Genomic DNA, 10,124 nt, shown 5'->3' on the forward strand with positions numbered 1-10,124 from the left:
CCTTCTCCCAGCTGCATTGATCATTCTGTGTCTGACAGAACTTGACAAAGAGTTTGGAGAAGTAGATTAACTTCACAGTGCTGGCCACAAGACACTTAAAAATTAAATATTAGCTTCTCTTCAAACGTCCCCATTTCTATGAGCACGTCCTCAGTCCTCCGCCCTTAGCCCAGCCTTCTCTTACTCAGCACTTCAGACCACCTATTCTTTAACAAAGAAACAATATCTCTCAGTTGCTCATCTAGAGTAAGCGGCTCTCCTCAGCCACAAACCCTAGCTGGGGCTAGGAAGTGAACTTGTAGCTAGGGAGTCCAAGGGGACTAGCAAAACAACTTTGATCTTAAATGTCTTCAGATATTTTCAAAGCCCACCCTGTTTATTGACTGGCTGTCCTTCCCTACCAAAGCAAAGCTGCTGTTTTTCAAGTTCATATTATCTACTCTAGAGCCTGGGTAACTCCAAAGTCCTAGAGTGAACAAAGAGCTACCCATACTCTGGAGTAGGTGTCTCCGTTTTTTCTTTGTTCTATCTATGGTGATTTGATTTGAATTATGTTGTGTTGTTATTTTGAGACAGGATCTCACATAGCCCGGGTGGCCTCACACTCACTATGTAGCCAAGGATCATTTTGATCTTCCTGCCTCTGTCTCCCAAATGTTGAGATTACAGGCATGTGCCACCATGCCTGGCTCATATTCATTCTCTCTCTCTCTCTGTCTCTCTCTGATATTTCTACACCGACGGAGTTTGGTACTGAGTACCTTTTTTTTTTTTTTTTTAAATCTCTGCTACTTCCTGTAGAACCAAACTGGTTTACAGAGACTTTTATTTACAAGACTGAAAAAAATATGTTTGAAATGTGTGGATGAGGTTCTGTAAATTTCAAACCAGTCACTCATTCAACACAAACATTAATAGGTGAAGTCCTTATTGTGGAGAAAGCTTCAAGGACAAAAAGTTCAAATCTTAGAGGTAGCTTCAGGAAAAATGTGTTATATTTCTAACCTGAGGAGAGGGTATAGCACAGGCCAGGGAATAGAAAGAAATCAGTCTAGACTCTAGAACTGGTTTTGAATTATGTATTATTTTGATCCCATGCAAAGACTGTTTTTAGTACAGTAGATGTGGGTTCCACTAACTTCCTGTAATAACTGCTAAGTGTCAATCCGACTGAGTTCTAAGTGGTCAAGACATGGGGTCAGCAAAGTTGGTAAACTATGGCAGGGCTTGGAGGGAACTCTTAGAGAAAATATCATAAGGCCTTGCTTACTGTCAGAGGGCAATGACTAAATACATATATTATCTCTCCCCTTTATCTTGGTGAATTGAAAAAAATCAGAGGTAAGCAAGGTGTGGTAGTGTATACCTGTAATCCCAGTGCTCTGGAGGCAGAGGAAGGAGGATTGTGAGTGAAATTTACCAATTTTAAGTGTACAATTTTTTTTCTCAACAGACCAAAAGGTCCAGCTTTTTACTGAGCATGTTAACAAAAGGTTTAGTCAAAAAGACTGAAGCCCATGTCATCATCAGACTCCTTCCATTCTTCTTTCTTTGCGTGCACTTTGTTCTCCTCAGCCAGGGCAGTGGCAGCAGAGGGTCAGGACCACCTGCTGGAGAGGCACCAGCTGCCTGAGCAGGTCCACTAGCCCCTAACATTGCAGATGAGGCTCCCAGTGTTGACATTAGCCAGGGCCTTTGCAAACAAGCCAGGACAAAAAGGTTCAACATTGACGCCAGCTGCTTTAATGAGAGCATTGATCGTATCCTCTGTCATGGTGACTTCGTCGTCATGCAGGATGAGGGCAGAGTAGATACAGGCGAGCTCGGACACAGAGGCCATGCTGCGGACTGACTTCATCCGGACTGCGGTGTTAGCCGCTGGGTGAAGTGAGGGCCTCACCCCAATGCAGCCAGACTATGTCACTCTTAAATATGCCTCTTTGGCAAGAGGATTATTTTGAAAAATAACCAAAAAGAAGCTCTAAAAACAGAAGTTTGCCTCTTCAAAAGGGAAATTTACATCTATAAAAGAAATACTTGGCCAGCAGGATGACTCAGTAGATGAGAGGTGCTTGCTGTCAAGCCTGGGGGCCCGAGTTTGATACCTGGAATCCAAATGGTGGAGATAATTGACTCCTACAAGTCGTCCTCTTACCTCTACACACATGTCATGGCATGCCCATGTGCACATACACACTTGTGCACACACGTGCAAATAATAAATGAAAAAAATTAAAAAGAAATCTCTGTTGTTAGAAGATGACTGTCTCTAACAGGAACAGAAGGCGGACACGAAATCATGAGACTAACAATGGCGAACTGATGATGTAAATTTGTAACCACAGTTCCCCTGTAGCCATATTTTTTCTGGATACTTCCATAGCTGTCTGACCCAATACTTTCTGACTTTGTTTCTGTTGAAAATGGTATTTAACCCCGAGTTCTAAGCCACGTCTCTAAATTTTACACACTTCTCTGGGTATCCTCTGCATGCATGTTATTAAACGTGTACTTCTTTTTCTCTTGTAACTCTATTTTGTTTCAGGAGACTCCACCCATGGACACGGAAAGGCTAGGAGAGAATTATACTTCTATAGGTGTTTCTCCTCCTCCACTTTTTTGGTGGACTTCTGTTTGGGCTTTTTGTGGCTCACAGGTACAGAGGTTTTAGTCCATGGACGGCTGGTTCCATTGTTTCTGGGGCATAGTAAGCTAAAACATCATGGCAGAAGGCTGTGGTGGAGCAAAGTCACTCCCTATATCACAACTAGGAAGAGTGAGAAGGAAGGACCCAGGACAAGGTATGTGATTCAGCAACATAGCCCAGTGAACATTTGCTCCAATAGACCCCACCTCTAGTTTCTACAACTTTCCAATAATTTCCTCTTGTTAGGTGTCCAAATTATTGAATATACCTGTACAGGAAACTAATCATCAAGTTGAAAACATCCCAGAAAATGCCAGACATAAAAGTGGGGTGCACACCATTTCAAATTAATGTTCTGCAAATCATTACCTGATCTCAGAGGACTTAGAAGATGTCTCTGGGCCACTTTTGGGGTGATTATGGGTTTTTAAAGCTCTATAACTTCTGAACCCTCTTTGGCAGCCCTAGTGTCTATAGCTAAGCCGTAAAAGCTTGTTGGTTTTAGAATATCAGAGGCACATTGGTTCTTGATGCTCTTGAGTCATACAATAAACATCCTGTAATATAAAGAAAAAATGTAGAAAAGAGTTTAATACAACCCAGAATATTTACTCAGTTTTCCAAGCTGAACTTGATAATAAGATGCCTGACAGGATGTTTTTAAAAGAACCTCTATAGTCATAGGTTGACCTGATGGGAAGCAAATATTCAGACTCTGGAGAAACTATTTTCAAGGTATCTCTATGGTATTAGACACTGTTTGTCTTACGGAATCTTCACAGGCACCTGAAACCAACCTTGTGAATCTTGAGCAATATATTCTGCTGACTATGTCCACCCTGATTGCTGACACATGCTGACTACTGTGCTGGATAGCTTTAGTTGTCAACTTGACACACCCGGGTAGAGGGAACCTCAATTGGTAAATTGCCTCCATTGGACTGGCCTGTGGCCATGTCTGTGGGAAATCTTGATTATTGAGTGATGTGATGTGGGAAGGCCTAGGCCACTGTGGGTGGTGCCACCCCTGGGCAAGTAGGTCTATGTTATATAAGAAAGCAGGTTGAGCAGGGCCCAGGAGAACAAGCCAGTAAGCAGAATTCCTCCATGGCCTGTGCTCCAGCTCCTGCCTCCAGGTATCCTGCCCTGAGGTCCTACTTTGGGCTCCCTGATGAACTGTGACCCAGGAGATATAAGTCAAATAAACCCTTTCTCTAAGTTGGTGTTGGACAGGGTGTTTTATCACAGCAATGGAGAAACAAACTAGAACAACTATGATTTGGAACTTTGTGGCTTTTGGAGATACTAAGCTCTCTCCAAATGAGTGTCACTAAAATACCTTCAATCCTGTGACTTCCAGTCCTTCCTCATTTACCGCCTTACATCTTTTGCTCAGTTCTCTTCCATCTTGAACTGTTTGAGCCTCTACCTCTCCCATCCTTTGTCTACCCTTGCAGACCCCGTTCTTACTCCAGCTCTTCAGTCACTTGAACTTTAGGCACCTCTGCTCTCAAAGGACTCCCCAAAATGCAACTACCCGAGGTGGGGGAAGAAAAAGAGTAACTGAAATAAAGTGGGTATTTTATCCATTCAAATCATCTTTGGATACATTCAGCTATCTGCTAAATATCTCTTCTATTACTCAAAGTTTAGTCCAGGGGGTTCTGTAAGATTGGTTTCTGATTACAGGAACATATGCCTCCAGATTCTGCCTTCTCTTTGCTTATGAGAGCCATGCTTTATACCCTGCCTTTCTCTAGGCAGTGAGAGCCATCTTTTCGAAAGGCAAACTTTGGAGAAATGACTCTTATGAGAAAAGGAATTAAATGAAAAATTTTATGTCTTTTTCATAAACATTGGTAAACAGCTTTAGTCTCTGAGAGAGTAAACAGTTTGTTCAATCTGACAGAAACAGTTTAAAATAAGCCTTTTAAAAAACCATATGTTTTTGAGCTTCTGTACAGCAAAAGAAACAAAAAAAGTGAAGAGAAAACCCACAGAGTGGGAAAAAATATCTTCACCAGTGACTCATCTGACAGAGGTTTAACATCCAGAATATGTAAAGAACTAAAAAAACAAAGAATCAAGAAACCAAATGACCCAATTAAAAGATGGGCTATAGATCTAAACAGAGTTCTCAAATGAAGAAGAAGATGGCTAAGAAACGTCTCAAAAAGTGTTCAACATCCTTAGTAATTAGGGAAATGTAAATTAAAACCACCTTAAGGTTTCACTTTACCCCAATCAGACTGGCTAGGATCAAGAGAACAAATGATACCAAATGTTGGAGAGGATGTGGGAAAAGGGGAACGGCTCATCCACTGCTGGTGGGACTGCAAACTTGTTCAACCCCTATGGAAGGTAGTGTGGAGAACTCTTAAAAAACTACAAATGAACCTACCACATGATCCGGTTATACCACTCCTCGACATATACCCAAAGGACTCATCCTGTTGTAAAGACACTTGTACAACCATGTTTGTTGCTGCTCTTTTCACAATAGCGAAAAGATGGAAGCAACCTAAGTGTCCCTCAGCTGACAAGTGAATAATGAAAATGTGGTTCATTTATATGATGGAGTTTTACTCAGAAATGAACTAATGAAATTTGTAGGTAAATGGATGGATCTAGAAACTGTTATACTAAATGAAGTAACAGAGACTCAGAAAAACAAAAGATGTATGTTCTCCCTCATTTGTGGATCCTAGCACCAAATCCTTGTAAGTGAGTGTATATCCTGATGCAACTGCAGGGACCAAGCATATGGAAGGGAAACAGGGAGGTAAAGGGAAAGAAGGAACCTGAGAGAAAAGAATAGTAGGAGAAAGGTGGTAGGAAGGGAGAAATATGTAAAAAGGGGGTAGTTAAAGGGGCGGGGAAGGAAGGAGGGCTATACAAAGAACTATGGGAATAAAGGAGAAATAATTCTCCAAATATACAGTAAAAAAAAAAAAAAGCCTTAAGCACAGAAGGAAACCTGGAATCCTATGGTGTTAGAAGAAAGCCCTTCCAGAAGCAATACAGTTGTTAAATGAAAATCCCAGTGCCAGAGACGGGTTGCCCCCCTATGAGCTATTGGCCAGAGGGGGCCTAGATGTCCTCAAAACAATAAAGGCCATTGCCAATATTGTTGGTTGAACACCAGAAGTGGATGGAGGAGCCCTATTGCTGAAGAAATTGCTTGATGTGAGCACAGGAGAGGGAGAAATCAATCTTGGACTAAGCTGGAAACTCCCTGCCACTGGATGGATGGCTTTCATGGTGCCAAAAGGCGATATGTAGATGACTGGGGGAGAATAGTCCCCTGTAATTCTGCTCAATAACAGACCCCATGTGTTGCACTATCAACATACCAAATGAGATGTTCCTGCTGGTGCAATAGTGGAGCGTCTAGTGTATGTACAACCAGCAACTTTTCAATTGGATATAATGCCCACTTCTAGGGGTGGAACACACATCTGGTACTATAGACCGGACCAATCCCCTGTGGCAGGGGAGAATATAGGCCCCAATGGAAAGCCACTGTAGTTATTTTGTTAGATGGATGAGATGCACCTGCTAAAGTACCATCCAAGCATTTGTGTTTACACCCATAGGTTATTATAGAAGTCACTGTTTAGATATTCTTCTTGCTATTTGTGTTTTTTTATCGGATAGAACCCACTGAAATAGGCCAACAGCCCATGGAAAACTGATGATGTAGAGACCCAAAAGTTCAGTGCTTTGCCACAATAGGAGGAAGATCATCCCACACCTACCACTCCCTCTACGACTTAGGGACTTTTGTGGAAGAGGTTGGTGGAAGGACTGTAGGAGCAGAGGAAGGGGTGGAGTGTTAATTGGAAGTGTACTCTGACCACTATGCCAGCAAGCTATAGTCACACCTCCTTTCCACAGTTGTCAAGGAGTCCATGAAAGAGTCAGTTATCCCTCCCACCCAATTAGTCGACCTTAGCTGCATGTGGGGAGGGGCTAAGGCTCTATAAGCCGAGAACCCCAGGAGGCCCCTCTCTCACCATTTTCTGTGGCTGTGGGGAAGTCACAGAATCTATATTTGAGTGTGGACTTTCCAGTGTATCTGTAAATGGGGGCACCCATCCCTCTGTAAATAACCCCCCACCCTATGCTCTGTTAAAAAAAAAGAAAGAAAAGGTGTTTGGATAGATAGATGAAAGGGATCTGACTAGACTGCAAGTAGATGGACTTGCACTGGGGAATGTCTGGAGACACTAACTTGTCACAGTGGGCCTTAACACTCAGGACAGAGTATATGGGTTCCAGTGGAGGGGGGGCTATGAGAGGATTCTGGTGGGGACAGGGTTATAAAGATAGTTCATATTGTTTGAGATATTCTGTATGAAATACAACAAAATTTAATAAAACATTTTTTTAAAAAACTAGACAATGTTTTTGTTTACTAGATTAAAATACCTGAAGTCAGGTCATTTATAAAGAATAGAGGTATATTTAACTGATGTTTCTGAAGGATTGATACCATTGGCTTGGCATCTGTTGAGGACCTTTCTGCTGCAGCAGGTATGTGGCAAGACATAGCAAATGTGCCAATTTGAGTCACTCTTCTCTTAATAAAGTCACTAATACCATTATGGAGCCCTACCTGCATAGCCCCACCTAATAATAATTACCTCCCAAAGGCTTCACATCCAGATACCATTAACATATAAATTTGGGGATTAAATTTCTAACTCATGAACTTTGGGGTGTACTTTCAAAACATAGCAACTAGCAAGTGTTGTGTTATAATACCTAGGACTTAGTTAAAATTTTAAAACAAATGCTAAGAGATTTCTGTGTTTATATGTTTATGCATGTCTACCTTTGTATGTTACATACATGTGTTTTTTTGTTGTTTTTGTTTTTGTTTTTGGTCTTTTTTGAGACAGGGTCTCCCTGTAGACCCAGCTGGCCTGGGGCTCACTATGTAGACCAGACAAACCCTGAACTCACAAAGATACGTCTGCTTCTGCCTCCTGAGTGCTGGGACTAAAGGTGTGTGCTACTACACCTGACATATATGTACAATGGTATTAAAGCTCTGAATAACACTACCAAAATGAACTGGCAAAAAAATAAGAAAAAAAATAAGGTCTTATGGGGCTAGAGAGACAGCTGAGCTGTTAAGAGCACTGACTGCTTTTCTGGAGTGCCCATGTTCAAGTCCCAGCACCCACATGGCAGCTAACTGTCTGTAACTCCAGTTCCAGGGGATCCAACTCCCTTTTCTGGGCTCTATGCGTTTTGCATGACATAATGCCCTTACATACATGCAGGCAAAACACTCATACACTTAAAATAAAGATAAATAATCCAAAAGAAAGAAAGAAAAAAGGTGTTATGTAAATTAAACTTTTATCAAGCAAATAAGAACTGAACCAAACACTTTTCAAGCTCACTTGAGTAGTCTTTGGCAAATGAGTGTGGGAATGATTTTTACTTAACATTATAATCAAAAAATTAATCTTTTGTTTTGAGATAGTTTACCACTATCTCAGTTTGCTTATAATATACAACAATCTTAGTAGGTCTTGAGTTCCTCTTGTAACCTAAATACATAACTTTAATCCTTCATGACCCTTCCTTGCCCTTGACCCAGAGAAATGTGTGTGTGTGTGTGTGTGTGTGTGTGTGTGTGTGTGTTGGGTATTAAGTAGGATAAGCAAGTGCTGCAAGCAACAGATGTTCATTGGTAGAAATGAGAATTATCCCATCTGTGTGCTAAACACCACATGGGATTAAATTGGTCACATCTGTTTGTGCTTGTGTGTACTGTTCTCAGAAAGGGAAAAATCCTTGTCTGATAAAATAAGGGTCTTCTTTTACTCCATTTTATGCTGGGTATACATTTTTCAATAAAGAAAGAACAATGCCTTTGTTTGAGAGAGTACAGTTTAGGAAGAAATCTGAAGGAACAGGTTCTCAGAGCAGTTTGGGCCTCATTCTTGGTTAAAATGGATGCTAAGAGTCAGGTTGTAATTATTCAGGCATTGTCATCATGAGACAATAAACTCTGCCAGAAATAAGGGTATTATTGCTTTAGTAAAAAAAATGTATGGATACACTTTTAGAGTTGTCAGATAAAATACAAGACAGATACACAATTTCCTTTTTTGGGGGGTGTGTTGTTGTAAGACAGGGCTCCACTCTGTAGCCCAAACTGGTCTGGAATTTGGTATGTAACCCAAGCTAGTCCCAAACTCACAACCATATTTCTGCTTCAGTCCCCTGAGTACTAGGATTACAGGCATGAGCCACCATGCCCAGTATATAACTTTCATTCTACATAGGTTTGCTAGTTGGATTAGCTCATGTTATCTGTATGTTACAAAATTTGTTAGAGGAAAAATAAGATAGTAGGTAGTGTTGAACGGTGCTATGCAGGCCACTGGGGGAGAAAAGTCATCAATAGTCTTGCCAACAGTTGATGCTATATGCAATAATACTTGCCTAGTGCTGCAATAGCAGCATGAAGGTTATGGGGGTAACCAATTGCTTTCTGGATTTTTTTTCTATAGAAGAGAGTTCATGCCTGGTACTATAAACCTGGTCAGAAGCCCATAGTTTATGAGGTCATAGACCCTGTGGAGGAAATTTACTACTGTTATTTTGCTAAAAAGATCAAATAGTTCAAACTACCCTCTAAATATTTATGCTTGTACATAAAATTAGTGCTGCTTTCAATTTTAGTCAGAGAAACGTCTTTTTGCAGTGGTTAATACAGAGACTTATATCTGGCCAAAGTGCTGAGAATAAGTGACTGTTGAGTGTTCAGCCCTAAATGAAACATCAGTATTACCCCTCCCTCCAAGGCTCAGGGAAGATCTTGGAGGAGGTGGATGGAAAGAATGTAAGAGTCAGAGTGAGGAATGCTGTGAAATGCTGTCTTCCCGACATGACATGGCTACTGCACCCATGTATTCATAGCATCTGTGGTTACTTTCACAAGACCTGCACAAGATGGAGCTCAGGAACACTATGGCATGGAATATAATTTTTTTTAAGAAACGAAAGTAGGAAGGGTTCTATAAGGGAAGAATCAGAGAGGAAAATGGGACAGAAATATGCTAAAATTATATACATATATGAAGTTATGAAAGAAAAAGAATCATTAAAAATGTCAATACCAGGGGCTGGAGAGATGGCTCAGGGGTTAAGAACACTGACTGCTGTTGCAGAGGACCCGAGTTTGATTCCCAGTACCCACATGGTGGCTAGCAACCATCAGTAACTCCAGTTCCTGGGGAATCTGATGCCCTCTTCTGACCTCTGTGGGCATTGCCTGACACAGGTGCAGGCAATACACTCATACACATAAAATAAAAATAATAACTAAAATATTTTTTAAAATGTCAATACCAGAAGTACATCATCAAACTACAACTTGGTATTACCTGTTTAAACAACAAAAGTTTTCTTGGGGTATTGATATGCTTTTGTTTTTTTGTTTTTTTGTTTTTTT

The 10,124-nt window shown here is 40.9% G+C and overlaps 1 pseudogene; it reads right to left on the bottom strand.

Annotated features, from left to right (window-relative positions):
• Nucleotides 1–1,495: 1,495 nt before the first annotated feature.
• Nucleotides 1,496–1,840, bottom strand: LOC103726623 (annotated as a pseudogene).
• Nucleotides 1,841–10,124: the final 8,284 nt, after the last annotated feature.

Source organism: Nannospalax galili, unplaced genomic scaffold (assembly GCF_000622305.1).
Source record: "Nannospalax galili isolate Female #2095 unplaced genomic scaffold, S.galili_v1.0 scaffold569, whole genome shotgun sequence".
Classification (NCBI taxonomy): Eukaryota; Metazoa; Chordata; class Mammalia; order Rodentia; family Spalacidae; genus Nannospalax; species Nannospalax galili.